The sequence below is a fragment of the Peromyscus californicus genome, unplaced genomic scaffold, assembly GCF_007827085.1.
Source record: "Peromyscus californicus insignis strain IS unplaced genomic scaffold, ASM782708v3 Scaffold_11__1_contigs__length_118956290, whole genome shotgun sequence".
Classification (NCBI taxonomy): Eukaryota; Metazoa; Chordata; class Mammalia; order Rodentia; family Cricetidae; genus Peromyscus; species Peromyscus californicus.
The window spans coordinates 69,489,563-69,507,634 of record NW_026294402.1 but is presented as its reverse complement, the minus strand read 5'-3'; the positions used below and the strand labels follow the sequence as shown (position 1 = coordinate 69,507,634).

General features: G+C 43.1%; 1 long non-coding RNA gene across 1 annotated transcript in view; it reads left to right on the top strand.

Annotated features, from left to right (window-relative positions):
• Nucleotides 1–1,399: 1,399 nt before the first annotated feature.
• Nucleotides 1,400–18,072, top strand: part of LOC128104440 (uncharacterized) — a 31,191-nt gene continuing 14,518 nt past the window's right edge. Inside the window, exon 1 of the long non-coding RNA XR_008216004.1 lies at nucleotides 1,400–1,484. This is a non-coding gene — a long non-coding RNA (uncharacterized LOC128104440). The remainder of the gene's footprint in view (nucleotides 1,485–18,072) is intronic.

Genomic DNA, 18,072 nt, shown 5'->3' with positions numbered 1-18,072 from the left:
TCATTGAATCACTGAGAGTGCCCACTGGTTGTGGAATGGATGTAGCTGCTCCAAGATGGATGCTAAAGGGCCAGAGGTGACAATCACCTTGAGATGAGATCCGTGACCTATGGCCTAATAGAACTTTGAACTCTAAGTCTATGATGGAGGACCTGGCCATGGCTTAAAGCAGTCCTAGCGTGACCCTGGCGACCTCCCCTTGGCGGTGTGCACCACCCCCCTCCATGCACCACTCACACCTCCTGGCAATGTTGATGCCTTGCCATGCGGAACTTGGCGGCTGTCTGCCCCTGGCCTGCTGTGCCCTGTCATTGAAGTGAAGGCTACAGGTGACAGGATCAGAAATTACTAGATGCCCTGGCAGTAAGGCCCATCGATCAGAAGGGGTGGAGATTTTCTGCACAACAGTTAGAGCTCTTCTTTTCCACGAAGGGGTTTTAACATAATGCAGGCAGTGCACTCTGCCCAGAACAGGATGTTAACCCTTTCTTTTATAGACTTAACCTATGGCTGCCACAGGGTGGTTACAGTAGGCCTCTGTGTATTTCAGAAAAGCACCTTCTGTCTGAAGGACATTCAGGTCAGGGCAGCCTGGCAGTCTGGGGAGGCCACTGCTGCGCTGGCCATGTGCTATCTCTTTGAGCAGTGGATATAGCTTTGCTTCAGCTGTGACTCAGCCAGCATACTTGACCACGGTTGGGTTTCATTTCAGTACGGGCAGTGGGTACCTGGGCTCCAGGGTCCCTGATGCTGAGCAGGCAGGAGATGGTTTATTGTTTGTCCTTTTTGTAGCCCCAATTTATTCTCATGTTTGAGGGGGAAAGATCCTTAACCTCTTAACTGAGACCGAGTTTTCCCTTGGGTTCAGACACCCCACAGTCAGCTTTCTGGTTAGTTCACAGAATTTAGCTCTATCTAGAAAAAGCAAATGGCTCATTCTACAGAAAACCTACCCTCTAAATTCTGGGTAACAACTTGAATGATTATATAGATAATTTGTCATTATAAATTATAATCATTGGCCACATGTATTCACTAAATGATGTCTTGATGCCCTACTACCCACTATTATCATTGTGTGGCAGGCTGTAGACAAGAAGATAAGGAAAAGGAGTGGTAGTTTGTGAGGAATCAGAGGTCTCAAGAGTGAGTGTCCAGACATGCTAGAAACATCTACTCATTTTTCAAAAAGTGTTTTAATTCAGTCTTAAAGATGTTTTTTTCATTAGTTATTTTGAATGGAAATAAAAGATTTGTTTGTGATGGATTTTTCTCTCTATATAAGTAAATTAAAGCTATATACAGTAATGAGAATGCACTGTGAGGAGTTTGTATGTTCATTCATTCACTCGTTCACTTACTTATTTCATAGATATTTATGGGCCATTCAGTGCCTGACAAGTTACCGATTCCATACAGTCCTGGGCAAGAGTGGATGCGACTACAGAACACTGAAAACAAGTCTCCAAGGCATGATATTGAGGGTGAGTAGGAGAAGGGTCTCCTTTCCCTGGGGAGGTCAGGGAGGCACTAAATGAAGAACTGAAGATGAGGTGGGATGTAGAGTGGATGAAAAGACAGGCTGGTTCTGCCCTCTGCCTGCTGTGTGAGCTCAGGCAGGTTCAGTTCTCTTGGGCTGTGCTTCTCCATTTGTCAGTTATGGGGCTTGAACTCCTTAGTTTGGCTCTGAAGCATTGTGCCTCTTTGAAAGGCTCCACAGAATGATGCCTGGGTCCATTGTAAACACCATTCCCAGGTTATACCCAGATTACTTCCAAAATAATACCATCAGGTGCTGCATAACAGTACTGGGACTCATCAGATTTCAAACATCTACCTGGTTCTATTGATCATGGCTCTTTCCTGTGGCCCCCAAGATGATGAAATGAGTTCCTATCTATGTTATTTCCTTTCCTGGTTACTGTAACAAAATAGCTGACAAGAAGCAATTAAAGAAAAAGGTTTAATCAAGCTGTAGTATGAGGGTGTACATTCTATCCTGGTAGGGATGGCATGGTACAAGGGCAGGAAGCAGGTAGTCACATTGTATTAGCAGTTAGGAAGCTGAGTGTGAGCAAGAAGTGAGGCCAGGCCATCAGATCTCAAGGCCCACCCCACAAGTTACCCACTTCCTCTAGAAAGGCTTCTCCCACTCTGAAGTTTCCACCACCTTCTTAAACAGCACCACCTGCTGGGGACCAATTTTCAAACAGGTGAGCCTATGGGGAACATTTTTACCCTCTGAGGAAGTTGTAGAGCTATGGAGAAAGAATATGGCAGGTTGGATTGTATGTAATTCAGCCATGTGGCTTGATTATCACACTGATTTATGGTTTAGACAAAAGGACAAAGGTAACTGTACATTTATAAAATCAATGTTTTTTTTTTTTTAATTTATCAAGACCAAATTCAGTACCTATTCTGTGCCAAGCAATGACTGACAGGTGGGAGGAAGGATGAATCAGATTTGGATTCCATCTTTTTGGAACTACTGAAGCAAGTTTAGGGAAAAAAGTTGCATTTCAAAATTGAATTAAGGGTAATATTTGATGTATATAGTCCAAACACAGAGTTTATCCAGTAAACACTTGCATAAACATTTGCAAATACATTTATGCAAACACTTACATAAAGATGCCAGTGCAGTTGCCTCATTTTTTCCCACAGGGGACCTGTCCCCACTTTCCTCTACAAATGAAGTCTACTTGTTCAAGTTCAGAGGTGAGTTTGTAGCAATCATTTCACAGGACATCAGTGTCACATTGCACCTCTACAGTTTTGGTTTTCCCAGCCTGGAAAGTGATCTTGTGTGTTGGGAAAGTGTTATGACAAGCTGGGAGCCTTCAGGTGCAGAGCACAGATACTTTTTGAGAAGCCATTGGAAGATGCCTCTTGAACCCCTGTCTGTCTCTCTAGCTTTCCTCCAATCCCAGCTGATGTGACATGCCACAAACACAATCACCATTAAAGGTCATGATCTGGGAATCTGAAGTCCTAGGATCTGATAGTATTAGAAATTCCACACCAGGATATCTTCAGAAGAGTGGTGGAAGGAATCACCCTGAAGCATGCCCCTGCTGGTTTTGTGAAGTCCGTCCCAAGTCTAGGAAGCTCTTTATTTTTTTTTTTCGAGACAGGGTTTCTCTGTGTAGCTTTGTGCCTTTCCTGGAACTCGCTTTGGAGACCAGGCTGGCCTCGAACTCACAGAGATCCGCCTGGCTCTGCCTCCCGAGTGCTGGGATTAAAGGCGTGCGCTACCACCGCCCGGCTTAGGAAGCTCTTTAAACAGCCCTTTGCATCAGGGTGATCTTTCAAGTTGGATATTTCCAGGGTTATTCTACTCAACACTGGCTTTGAAATCGATTGACTCCTCTTTTTAGTTGTGGCTGATTTAGAAATAGCTTGCTGGTATATCTGGGTAACCTCAAGGTAAAAGACACCCTTGGAAAGGAGGCTTGAGTTGTCACTTGACTTCTAGATAGTACCTTCCTCCTCCTGACCTTGTAGAACCTTGTTTCTTTTCAAGATTGTTTTGTTATTTCATGTGTGGGGTATTTTGCCCATATGTGTGCTCATGCAACATGTGTGCTTGGTGCCTGTGGAGGCCAGGTGTTACATTCCCTGGACTTGAAGTTACAGATGCTGTGAGCCATTGGATATGGATACTGGGAACTGAACTCTGCTCCTCTAGAAGAGGAGCAAGGGCTCTTAATGTCTGAGCAGTTGATCCAGCCCCAAGACTTTTTTTCTTGCCATTACCCCAGAGATAAGAGTCCTACTTTTCAGCTCTGCCATGCATGGAAAGATAGTTTCAATCTCTCTAATCTTTGATTATTTAATTTTCTTACTTAAGAAATTTTTTTGGTAATTTAATAAGATGATCCCTTTAATGATCCTGGAAAATAAAAAGCAAATGAGAGATGTTAACTTTAATAATAGGAATGATAAGTTGAACACATCATTACCAGAGATGATTTGATCTGATATGTAGAAAGGTCACAAATATACCACAAAATAACTGGCACTAATGAATGAACAAAGGTAGCTTCCAGCACACAGTCAAAACACAAAACCAGTCATGTATCTATACCTGAGAATAAACCGTTCAAAAATAAACTCAAGAACATTCCTGCTGTGGGATGTTCTGTATGGCAAATGTGTTGCTGATTAGTCAATAAATAAAACACTGATTGGCCATTGGCTAGGCAGGAAGTGTAGGCGGGACAAGGAGGAGAATAAAGCTGGGAAGTGGAAGGCTGAGTCAGAGAGACACTGCCAGCCGCCACGATGACAAACAGCATGTGAAGATGCCGGTAAGCCACGAGCCATGTGGCAAGGTATAGATTTATGGAAATGGATTAACTTAAGCTGTAAGAACAGTTAGCAAGAAGCCTGCCACGGCCATACAGTTTGTAACCAATATAAGTCTCTGTGTTTACTTGGTCGGGTCTGAGTGGCTGTGGGACTGGCAGGTGAGAGAGATTTGTCCTGACTGTGGGTCAGGCAGGAAAACTCTAGCTACACATTCCCATTTACAACACCATTAGAGAGACTAAAATACTTAGGAATAAACTTAACTAATAAGGTGAAAGACTTCTGTACTAAAAACTTCCACACATAGATCAAAGAAGTTAAAAGAGACACAAATTAATAAATGTAAAAATTGTTCATAGCCTATAAGAATGATCATCATTTAAGTGTTTTTCTACCCAATCTGGTTTACAGATTTGAGATTATTACCACGAAAATCTCAATGGCACCTTTTACACAGAAAAGACAATTATAAAGTTCATATGGAGCCTTTAAATTTCCTCAGTAACCAAAACAGCTGTAAGAATGAACAAAACAGGAAGCACTATACAACCAAATTAAAAAGCATCCTATAGAGCTAAAATGATTAAAACAGTATGGCATTGCCAGATAGACCTCTAGAACAAAGAACAGGATGGGGAGCCTAGACCTAAGCCCAAGTATGTACTAACCCTTGACAGGGATGATAAGAGGACAAAGTGGGAAAGCAAAACTGTCCCCAGTAATCAATGCTGGGGAAACTAGATATCGACAAGAATTAGAGGAAAGGAAGGTAGGGAGGGAGGGAGGGAAGGAGAAGGAAAGGCAAAGCAAAAGAAATCACATCCTTATTTTGAACTGTACAGAAATCTCCTGAAAACAGATTAGGGATTGATGTTTCAACTGGAGCTGAAACAGTAAAGTCCTGGGAGGAAATGGGAGAAACTTTGGCCTTGGCCATGGACTTTGGATATAACAAAGCAATTCAAGCAAGAGTCGTCAGGTGGGCGGACATCAGACTAAAAAGCTTCTGAATAGTAAGAAAAGGATCAACAGAATGAGGAGGTGATGGTGATGGCTGGTGCCATTCTGGGTTTTCAAGGTGGTGACTTGCCAACTAAAGATTGTAATAATCATGGATTTTTATGATAGCTCTCCTGGCAGTGGCTTGATGTGTTTCTGTTAGCTAGTTCAAGTGCTCATCACACTTCCCTGGCTACAGAGAAAGCATTCAATGTCGTAATTACCAACTCATTTCAATTACTAGCGCTTCAACAGTCAACCGTCACAGCTATTCCAGGGAGCCTCAAAAGGAGAGAATGCATACCCAGAATACTCGAGGCACTTTGAAAAGAGGACTAAACAAGTAGGCAAATGGAAGTATGGCATTTTATGGACAGCCATTTGGGGGAAATGTGTGAAAGAAGGCAGTTTAATATTGTAAAATTAAACACCAAGGAAAGATGTTTTTGTGGACCTCATCAGTACTCTGGATTCCAGCTTTCCCAGTGAAGTATACTCAGGATGCCCTTATGTGCACTTAGAGTACATTAATCCTTTACTTTGCTAGGACAAGAATTCCTTAACCAAGGTCCTGATGTGAATTTATCAGGACATGTAGCTATGTAAATATCTTGGATCTAAAATAATGAATGCATTCATTATAGTTAATGGCTTTCAAGTGCTCATCATGTTCATTTGAAGATGGCAGGACGAATGAGATATCATCAGCTACAAGTCCATGGTCATTTCAACCCCTATAGACAGTGAATCTGATCCGATCTAGTCTGTCTTGGTAGTAGAAACATAGATGAATGAGATAGCGGTGTAGATGTCAGAATCAGACAGACATTGATTTATCCACTGTCTCTAGCACTTAGCTGGTGTCGTCCTAGGTAATTGTTTCATCTTTTGTGCAATTTTGAATTAGTACTATTTATCTTGTAGGCTTGTTCTGAGGACACATGAAATCAGGCTTGTAAAGGTGCTAGGCATAGAGAGCCCGGTGTATATAGCCGACACTCAGGAAAGAGAAGAGAGGTTGCATGATTTTATCGTTAGAGAAATGGAAGCACATTGTTAACAGTCGTGACAGGTCTAAGTCTACTGGGAGCCTGTTAGGAGATGGTAGCCACAGCTCAAGAGGATTTCTGCTACTTGGGTAAATAGGATCCACAAGTACAAGGCTGGGTGTGTGATCTTATGGGGCAGTCTTGGAAAACTGGCCTGTTTACACTTCTTCATTCTCCAAAATGATAGCTGCTGTGTGGTCCTGTTGATCTTAAGGACAGGGTGACTTCCTAACAGCGTCAGAACTGGCCAATCACGTAGCTTTGAGTGGCTATGCTTTGCCTGCCAAAAACACATGATGTCAAAGTGTTGGCCTCATAGTCTGTTTTATTGAATTGATTGAGTTTATTTTTGTGGGTTGAATTGGCTGCCAGCATGTAGTGGTGACCCTCAGCCTGAGTCTGTGTTTATAAAAGGAATGTATATTTAAACTTCTAATAAAAGAACCAAATACGGAATTGTAGTCAAATGACAGTCATTAAATTCACTTCAAAGGCCATGGGACAAGAGATGGGGTATTGATATCAGAGGGAAAAAAATGCATAAATAAGCAAAATGGTCTGCTGGTGCTCCCAATCTCAGTCTATCGGGTTTATATAGATTTTGAATCCCATAAATCTATCTCTTTACCAGTTGTGATGGGGATGAATAATTGAACATGTTAATTGGTTGCTGTGGCTGTTTCCTGGTTCCAGGATTTTCTCGTGTGAAAACAAACAGCCTTGCTGCATGACTCCTGTTTATATCCTTCTGGGTATCATGTTTCTTCATCACTTTTATTCAATAGAGGTGGAAAAAAGTGAAATAATTTTAGGAAATACAGCCAGCTCAGGAGAGGCACAAAATATAAATCACCGCTCAAGGCTGCACAGGACCCACTGATACGATGTGTTTAATTTGCTCAGTTATGAAAGTGCCTCAAGGGTCCTGGGTTATGAAAAACAGTGGATATTTTGCGAGGAAATGGAGCCAAATTGGGAGGATTCTAAACACTTTCTGACGTGTTTAGTGGTGGATGTGATCTCAGGTTGGGGTGGAGGCAGAGGGCCCTGCAGATTCATTGTTTGCTCTGTCCACACTGGGGACTTGCTTCCCTTCAACTGAACGGGGGGCGTGTCTAGATTGCCTTCTTGGAAATGGCAACAGAAAACAGTAGCAATCACAGGTTGTAAGGTGCTCGGTGGTGAATCGTTCCATTTTTGTAAACCCGTCTCCTTACACTTTATCTCTTCACTGAGAGGATAATTTGGACGGATGTCGCTGGGGTAAGAGAGAGCGGCTGGTGCTTCCACCGCACCCAATAAAGAAAATTCCTAATTTTCTGCCTTTTATCTTTTGCCATTCTTTTGTGCGCCTCCTTGGCCTTGTCAAAACATATCGTTCAGTTAGAGACTAAAAATATTTTCCCATCGATTGGGGTTATTGATTTTTTTTAATCTGTACTTTGGCTTGAAGAGCGGGGGTGAAGGGTGAAAGTTCAGCGGCTTAGTCTGCCGTTTTTATCTGGACAGCAGAAGAATGTATTGGCAGCAGATTTGATTTACCTCGTTGGTCAATGGTAGACACTTCAGCCACTGAAGTCCACCCTCCAGCAGGCCCTGCTGCTGTCTCTTTCTCTCTCTCTCTTTTCATACCCAGGGACTCTTGAAAGACCCACCTTCCTATTGATTTTCCTGCTCTGTTCCTAAGGCATGCCCCACCCCCCTTTTGGTTTTTTTCCTTGCCTTCCAGAGCTGCAGTGCTTCCTGGGTACATGGTGAGTGGAACAGGATTGCATACTTCTGCCGGGGTTTGGCTCCTCTGCCCATTGGGTTTATTGTCTGGGACTGAGTCCAGCTTATGAGGTCCCAGCAGGATCTGATGAGGCTGGAAGAGATCTCACAGTCACTGTTATCAGAGCTGGTCAGATGCTTGCACCCGAGGCACTGATTGAATGCCAATATGAATCCTGAGATGGTACTTAAGTTTCCCAACAGCTTTACAGCGAGGAGAAGAGAACAGTATCTATGGACAGAGAGGAATCTCAGAGCCTTGGCTCAGCATGTAGGCATGGAGACATACTTTTAATATTAGAATTGATTTTTCTCACAGAGGTGTGATTCCAGACCATCTCATCTCTGGGCACTTTGGTTTTCACATCTGTAAAATGGGGATAGAAAGTGAAGCTGCTTCATCTGGTAACTGACTGATAAGTCCATGTGAGAGTTCTGGACCAGGGTCTTGCGTGCTGGATGTTCAGAGTGAACACATATTTATTATGATACCAGAAAAGGCTGAGAATAGAAGAGAAGAAGGCTGAGAAGCAGAGCGGTTCACCCAGAGAATGAGAACTGATTCACTCATCAGGGATTTAGTGTCTACACTGTGGAAAACAACTGACCTCCACCGCGGGTGCTGGGGATTCTAACTTAGGCCATGTGCTTACTCTTACCCACTGAATCGTCTCCCCAGCCCCAACTACCCTGATTTTATTTACCTTCTTGGACAGAAGGTATTTTGCACCCTGTTGGAATGAGCTTGTCTGGATTTGGCTCTTCCTCCATAGTCAGGCATGCTCTTATCTCCTGTTTGAATGGTGCCTGTGCTTCGTGTTTATAGAAGGTGGACTTTGCTCCCACAAGATTTTTCTCTTTCTCATTAGTTGTCTATCTAGTGGCAAGTTGGAGGCATCCCTTGGTTTGGGCCTCCTTTGTAATTTCTCAGCAGAGAGCACTTCCCTCTTTTCCTGGGTTCTCCTGATGCTGAAGATTACATCTCACCTTTGCCTTTCTGGGCAACCAAGACAGAGATTTCCTGAGCCCCTGCTTGTTTACGGTGTACACTTCCTCGCCAGATTTCCTGTAATATGACCAAAAAAGGAGAAATCAGCTAACCACCTTCTTTATTAGATGCAAGAGCTTAGATTGGGACAGCAGCCATTTTTTTTTTAAAGTTCCCTATCTTTTTTTTTTTTTTTTTTTTGAGTTTTTTTTTTTTTTTTTTTTAATTAATTTATTTTGCAATACAATTCAGTTCTACATATCAGCCACGGATTCCCTTGTTCTCCCCCCTCCCGTCCCCCTCACCTTCCCCCCAACCCCCCCCCCCCCCCCCATTCCCATCTCCTCCAGGGCAAAGCCGTCCCCACAGACTGAGGTCAACCTGGTAGACTCAGTCCAGGTAGGTCTAGTCCCCTCCTCCCAGGCCGAGCCAAACAATCCTGCATAGGCCCCAGGTTTCAAACAGCCAACTCATGCAATGAGCACAAGATCTGGTCCCACTGCCTGGGTGCCTCCCAAACAGATCAAGCCAATCAACTGTCTCATCCATTCAGAGGGCCTGATCCAGTGGGGACCCCTCAGCCATTGGTTCATAGTTCATGTGTTTCCATTCATTTGGCTATTTGTCCCTGTGCTTTATCCAACCTTGGTCTCAACAATTCTCGCTCATATAAACCCTCCTCATTCTCGCTAATTGGACTCCCAGAGATCCACCCGGGGCCTAGTCATGGATCTCTGCATCCAGATCCCTCAGTAGTTGGATGAGGTTTCTAGCACAACAATTAGGGTGTTTGGCCATCCCATCACCAGAGTAGGTCAGTTCAGGCTGTCTCTCGACCTCTGCCAGCAGTCTGTTGTGTGGGTATCTTTGTGGATTTCTGTGGGCCTCTCTAGCACTTTGCTTCTTCCTATTCTCATGTGGTCTTTATTTACCATGGTCTCCTATTCCTTGTTCTCCCTCTCTGTTGTTGATCCAGCTGGGATCTCCCGCTCCCCCAAGCTCTCTTTCCCTCAACCCTCGCCTTTCATTACCCCCACTCATGTCCAGGCTGTTCATGTAGATCTCATTCCATTTCTCTGTCATTGGGTGATCCCTGTGTCTTTCTTGGGGTCCTGTTTTCCAGGTAGCCTCCCTGGTGATGTGAGTAGCAGACAAGTCATCCTTGTTTCATGTCTAGTATCCTGCTATAGTGAGTACATACCATGTTTGTCTTTCTGAGTCTGGGTTACCTCACTCAGGATGATTTTTTCTAGATCCATCCATTTGTCTGCAAACCTCATGATGCCATTGTTTTTCTCTGCTGAGTAGTATTCCATTGTGTATATGTACCACATTTTGTTTATCCATTCTTCAGTTGAAGGGCATCTGGGTTGTTTCCATGTTCTGGCTATTACAAACAATGCTGATATGAACATAACTGAACAAGTGCTCTTATGGTGTGGTTGAGCAAAAATGGCAATCTTACCAAAAGCAATCTACAGATTCAATGCAATCCCCATCAAAATACCAACACAATTCTTCACAGACCTGGAAAAAATAATACTCAACTTCATATGGAAAAACAAAAAACCCAGGATAGCCAAAGGAATCCTGTACAATAACACAACTTCTGGAGGCATCACGATCCCTGACTTCAAGCTCTACTATAGAGCTACAGTAATAAAAACAGCTTGGTACTGGCATAAAAACCGACATGTGGACCAATGGAATCGAATTGAAGACCCTGACATTAATCCGCACACCTATGAACATATAATTTTTGACAAAGAAGCCAAAAGCGCACAATGGAAAAAAGAAAGCATCTTCAACAAATGGTGCTGGCAAAACTGGATATCAACATGTAGAAGGCTGCAAATAGATCCATATCTATCACCGTGCACAAAACTTAAGTCCAAGTGGATCAAGGACCTCAACATAAATCCAGCTACTCTGAACCTGCTAGAAGAGAAAGTAGGAAGTAGTCTTGAACGCATTGGCATAGGAGACTACTTCCTAAATAGAACACCAGTAGCACAGACTCTGAGACAAACAATCAATCAATGGGACCTCTTGAAACTGAGAAGCTTTTGTAGAGCAAAGGATACGGTCAACAAGGCAAAGCGACAGCCTACAGAATGGGAAAAGATCTTCACCAACCCCACATCTGACAGAGGACTGATATCCAGAATATATAGGGAATTCAAGAAATTAGACATCAAAATGCCCAACAGTCCAATTAAGAAATGGGCTATAGAACTAAACAGAGAATTCTCAACAGAGGAAACTCAAATGGCCGAAAGACATTTAAGGAACTGCTCAACATCCCTAATCATCAGGGAAATGCAAATCAAAACAACTCTGAGATACCACCTTACGCCTGTCAGAATGGCTAAGATCAAAAACACTGAAGACACCTTATGCTGGAGAGGATGTGGAGCTAGGGGAACTCTCCTCCACTGCTGGTGGGAATGCAAGCTTGTACAACCACTTTGGAAATCAATATGGCGCTTTCTTAGAAAATTGGGAATCAATCTCCCCCAAAGTTCCCTATCTTGATCTGACTAGTTAGTCAAGGCTGTGCTTTATGCAGAACTGGAAACCTGGGGTTAAACTGATGTTACAGTAGTGTCTTGGGGCTGGAGAGATGACTCAGCAGTTAGGAATGCTTGTGTTCTTGCTCGGGACCTGGATTTGGTTCCCAGCAGCCATGTCAGGTGACTTCCGACCTTGTGGAACTCCAGTTCTAGTGGCTCTGTCACCTTCCTCTGGCTCCTATGGCCACTGAACTCATTTGCATATGCACACAGCAACACCCACGCATAACATAACCAAAAAATAAATAAATCTTGAAAAAACCCTATTTTATCAGCTTGGTTGATTCTGAGGGTAGAGAAATGGCCTAACAGTTATTTGGCCTATTTAGCCCAAATGGTGGTTTCCGAAAAAATATGTTCATTAGCTTTAATGACTCTAAAAACTTGCTGGCTGAAACAAAGATTCAAGAAGGGCTGTTCTTAGGGGTGGACACCCTTGTAGAAATGCTGCTGACGTGTCAGAGTAAAAAGCAAGAGATCAGGAAATGCTGTGTGAGCAAAGTTAATAGCACTAAAACAAACTGTTTACTAGCAAAAGAATGAATGGAAAGTCAGGAAAATATCCTGGAAAGATATTTCCTGTGAGAGGACAGAAGAAGGGAAATATGTGTCACTAGATAGATAGTAATTTCAGTACGTCCTTGTTATTGAACCAGCCTAACCCTAAGATTACCTAACCATGACATTCTTATCAAATTTTGCCTTTGAAGGTTCCATTTCTAGAGAAGTAGTCCTGAAGTTCATATGCAGATGCATATTTTGGGGGATACTATTAGCTCATTACATCTCATGCAGCCAGTAATCTGGGTGCAGTTCCTGGGTAGGGTGAAATCTAGTAGAGGACATAGTTACATGGGCAGCACCTGACTACTCTGTACTTCCTCCTTTGCTCGGTTCTACGCTGAAAGTCTGAAATAGGGACGTTTGTAGAGTGACTTAGATGGCAAGTGCTTCTTGAGGGCTTTCTGAAAAAGGAAAACAGAGATGGCAAGAGACAGTCCGTAGAAAGACCTGTAAGAATGGAACCAACCTATCACGGAAGAATCCATTTCCAGCTCTTCTATGACCATTTCAATGTGCTCTGATGATGAAAGATGGAAGTTAACATTCAAGGCTGGGTTCCATTAAATCCCAAATGTTTAATATACTACAAAACCAGTTACCCCATTGTAGACGGGAACATAATTGCATGAGTTTGGTGGTATTCTGAGAAGATGAAAAAAAAATCTAGCTCATGTCTTAGTGAAAACCTGCCAAGGATAGTACAAATATAGTAAAGGAGAGGGATGTCATATGATATTGTGGAGAAAGCATGATTGGTCAGACTCATAACAAATTTAATTGATGGGCAATAGTTAGGAAGGAGGTTCAAATGAATATATTTCTTCACTGGCTTTTAACTCTTTGAAAAACCAGACAGATAGTTATAGCTATAGGAACACACTGTTACCAACAGTTCCATAGAGACAGAAGCCTTCAGTCTATTTGGGTATGGAAACTGTTAGTGGTCTCAGAAAAAACTGACTTATTTTATTTCATCCTTTATACATCCAATTCCAGATGGCTGGTTGAGTATATCTGTCACTCTGACTTGTTACCTTCTGGCCCATTAAGGCAGCCAATCCAATTAGACAGGGCATTTCTCTAGCTTTGCCTTCTAATAGAACATCTGATTGGCTGGGAGCTCCTACTAGATGCCAAGTATCCTACAACTTGGCTGTCTTTCTCAAGAGATGGAATCTTCTGCTCTATCTTCAAAATGCTTTTTTTTGAAGGGATATGTTTAGGCTTAGATTTTAGGGTATTTTTCTTTCAAATGCTTGAGTTTGTCTGCTTGTTTGGAACCCAAACTGCTGATGAGTCAGCAGGGTTAAGATGAACATTTTGACATTGATCTTGGATGATCAACCAAAGTAGGATGAATAATGTTCTCTCCAAAGATATGCACACCTGAAAACCTGGAACCTTGGGATGTTGTCTGCCTCAAACCTTAGTTTTGCTGTTATGATTAACCCAAGAGTCTTAAGAAAGAAGTGAGGAGAGCCCTAAATGCAACCACAAGTATCCTTAGAAAGGGAAGATGTACACAATCAGACAGACAGACACAGACACAGACAGACAGACAGACAGACAGACAGACACACACACACACACACACACACACACACACACACACACACACACACACACACACACACGGAAGTAGAAGAAAAGTCAGAACCAGAAGAAGGTGGTAGGTCATTAGTTCTGAAGGTTGAAGAGAGTCATGAGCCAAGGGATGTGGCTTCAGCAGATGGAAAAGATAGACGAGCACACTGGTTTGGGCCCTGTGGGTTATGATCTCCAGAATTATGAAAATAAATGCTGTTGAATCAAATTCTTACAGCTGGACTGGAGAGGCAGCTCCATTGGAAGAGTGTGTGTGTGTGTGTGTGTGTGTGTGTGTGTGTGTGTGTGTGTGTGTGTGTGTTTGTGCAGATGCATGCATGTATGTGTACATCAGTGTAGTGTGTGTAAAGATGCATGTGGGTCTGCATATGTGTGTGCAGGTACAGGCACATGTATTTTGTGTGTAAATACGGAAGCCAGAGGTTGGTTTTAGGTGTCATTCCTCAGGTGGCCATCTACTTTGTTTTTGGAGACAGAGTGTCTCACAGGGACCTGGGGCTTGTCGTTTAGGCTGGCTGGACTGGAGTCTGCACACAGTTCTCTTGCTTAGGTCTACATGGTCCTCTGTGCTTCTCCAAGTGGACACATCCAGCTCACTTAGATTCAACCTAGAAAAGCACGCCAGAACTTCCATACTTCTATCCTTCCAGACCTGAAACTAACCCTGAGTCCTATCATTTTGTGAGAACAGTTGTCATTTTATTATAATTATATAATTGCTAGCCCATATTCTCTGTTAGAGTATGTTGTTGATTCTGAGTGGTGGCAAGTGTGAGTTTGACAGGGCAGTGGTGGTATCTAATCAATACCAGAACATTACCTACAGATACCCTTCCTCCTTGAGGATGAAGCCAGTCACCCACCCACCCAGGCTGCACTAACAGTGTTCTTATGAGAAAGACCTTATCTGTTTTCTGAATTGCCTCCAGCAGCAGAGAGCAACCCACATCCAGTGAGGGCTTGATGGACAGGACAGAAGTCTGGCATCTTGCTTCAAAACGGCCAACTCTGAAGGGCTGGTGCATTTCAGATCTCTCCATGGGAAGAATGAGCCCTCCCGGGTCACACTTACTTCCTCTTCTGCCAGGTTCCTACTTGCCCTGCTCTACAGGTGTGGGACTTGTTTCCAATGATCCCTCTGCACACAACCCCCACCACGTAAGCTTTTTCTGCCTGGAAACCTGACCTGTGACAAGGGGATGAGGCCTGGCTGTCAGCAGTGTCTCAGATGAACGGCCCGTGGAGTGTGGAGGTGTCTGTTCAGGATGCAGATTCTTCCTGATCCGTGTCTGCTCTCACTGCATTATTCTTGCTATACCTCTGTGGCACAAGTCTGGGGTGTTTTGGGTCATTTCTCCATAAAATGAACCTGTTGGTGGGATAAGAGAGCTCTGGCTGCTTGGTTGTTGGGATGGAGCCAGAGATCCTCATGCAGACAATCATCTGTTCTCAGTGACACGGCTCCTTTCTTTCTAAATCTTGAGTCTTCTGCCACTGTTGGGGAAACTGACTCATCTCCTTATTTGCCTCTGCCATATGTAGTTGTTAAATTAGATCTGCTAATTCTTCTACTTTCTGCCTTCCCCAAATATGTTGTTATCTCTCTTTTGTCCTCTTCCAAGGTATGCAGTTTTTATGTTCTCTTACTTGAGAGTTTCTGCAGAAACCAAGCTTGAGGACAGGTGGACTGTGCCTATTTCCACCCTAGGTATGTGGGAGGCTCATTTTAATGGCTATTAGGAGTATTTTGATTTTTTTTTTTGAGACAGGATCTCATGTATTTCAGGCTGGCCTCAAGCTCCCTATGTAGACCAAGGACAATCTTGAACTTAAGATTCTCCTGCCTCTACCTCCTGCACCTTGGAATTACAGGTGTGCTCCACCCACACCTGGATTATCTGGTACTAGGGACTGAACCCAGGGCCTCATGATAGTCAGGCAACTGAATCCCATCCCCATCCCTGGTTTCATACTTTAAAAGCAAGGCAGCTGTTCTTAAGCAAGTTTGGCATTGTCATAGAACCATACCCTTATTCATTTAGGAAACTTATGCAAGTTTGGTAGACTGTGGGATCCAGATTGTTTTAATCCACTAGAATATTGTAAAGAACACAATTCCTGTCTAGCCCAGGGACATGAAATCCAGGTGCTTGTTTTTTCAATATGTGTGAGCAAGTAGAGAGCAGTTGAACCCTCTATAACATGTCACTAGATGTTTTATTTATATGTTAAGGACCATCCAGTAACTCCAAGCAGCTACACGTTCAGTGCTCACAGGCAACATGTTTGTGTGTCTGCCTGAATTCCTGCCATTTCACTCTGACAGGGGGCCTCATGGAGATGACTCCAGGCTGACCAGCTGCATCACTGGCTGTGCCAGTTAAAGTCGGATCTGGAGGTTGTACATAAAGATCATGCCTTCTTTATCAGACTGTGTTTGATGCTCACAGCCACATTTTGCTGTACATTTAGCCTGTGTTTGGGGATCACAGGAGTGTTTTTGAAAAGATAAGGGCTAATATCTGGAGAGTGTTCCTGTGTACGGGAGGTGGTCTGCAGTATTGTAGCCTGCCAATCAAAACCTGCCAGCAATGTCATTCAAGGTCAGAGACTCAGTGAACCGCCAATCAAAGTCTGCAGGGCTGTTCCTGCTCACTTGTCAGTGGGGGAAAGAGGTCACCCTCTCCGTGGTGTGTGGTGTGGCTAGTGTGTAAACAATGAGAGTGTTTCAGTGGCTGGAAACACATTGTGCTGCATACCCCCTGGCGTTTGGAGGATGCTTGCCTGGGTTTTTCCTTCCTACAGGGATAGAAGACAGAATGGAGGCGGGGTGGGGTGGGGGGACTAGCAACACTATTTAAAAAAACAAAGAAAGGAACATGTAGTTAGGTTAGCAGTGTTGCTTAATACTGTTTGTTTAGCATAAGTGTTGATTAGGAAGAATAACCTATTGGAAATTTAATTTTAAATATCTAAAAAGTGATCTTCTTTGCCCTTTGCCCTTGGCATTCAGTTTGCTCTCTCATCTTAGCTCAACTAATTTTTATCTTGGTTAATTTTCACCAGCAAAGAAGCTTTTCATTTGTGGAAAATTAGCATTTTCTAGGATGTGATAGCATCATACAATAGAGCTTAGAAAACTCAGGTTTCTGAGTCTGGAAGGCAGAGATGATGGAAACGTGTGTTCTGTGTCTCAGCAGGTTCTTCATGGAGTTTTTTCAAAACAGTACCCTCTAGGGGTGGGAGGATGACTTAATCACCATTAAATGCATTTGCCATTCCAAGCTGTTTCAGCAGCTGTGAATACTGGAGTGGACAGATGTTCACACCTCAAGCAGAGTCTTCCTGATGGCAAAATTTTAAAATGTGACATGCTCTGGGTGCTTTGGTTGGCTCTGATACCATATATGCGTGTTTCTGTTCACCCACATGTTCCACATTATTCGCCAAGACCTTTGGCTAAAACTTTCAGAATCTACCTGAGAATCCCAATAATGTCAGGTCAAGAAACTGTGTTAGTCTATTTTTTAATTATCAAAATACATAAACAATAGCATTTCAGAGGTCTACAAAAATCAAAGGCAAAATTAGGGCATGCATATATGTATGTGTGATGGTTAATAAGTAGAGTTTTTTTTTTTTTAAATCAGTAGGCTAGGGGATGGTACATGTGTATTTAAAGAAGAGACATAGGGGATGGGCCTTTAGGGTTGAAAAGGCATTTTGGATACAGACTTCTTATTTTGTGAGTAGTGGCATAGGGAGATCTGTGGTCCAGGAGATAGAGATGTGTAGTGCAGTGGCAATTCCTAGGGGATCTGCCTTTGTGTCCAGGTTCCCCTCTCTACCAGGCTTGTGGCATCTCATCTCCTTTCCATTCTACTACAAAGGCTTTTGGTAGAGATGTGTTTTTTTTTTTAAACTGACTGATAGATGAAAGAAAGACTTGACATAGAAAGGGGTTGCTTGATGGAGGCCAGAGGCACTTGGGTGAGAATCAATGGGGAATGTACATGGGGGATCCAGGAGCTCAAGGGTGCAGAAATTAGTGGTAAGAAAGAATGCTTCCAATTGTACAATAAGACAAAGAAGTTTCCTTTAAGCAGTTTGTCCTGCTCTGAAGTTTGGATCTGGAATATTCTCAGCTCTGAGTAGCCACAACTTTTTGATGACGAGTCAACGTTAATGGCAACAGACTTGAAAGATGGAA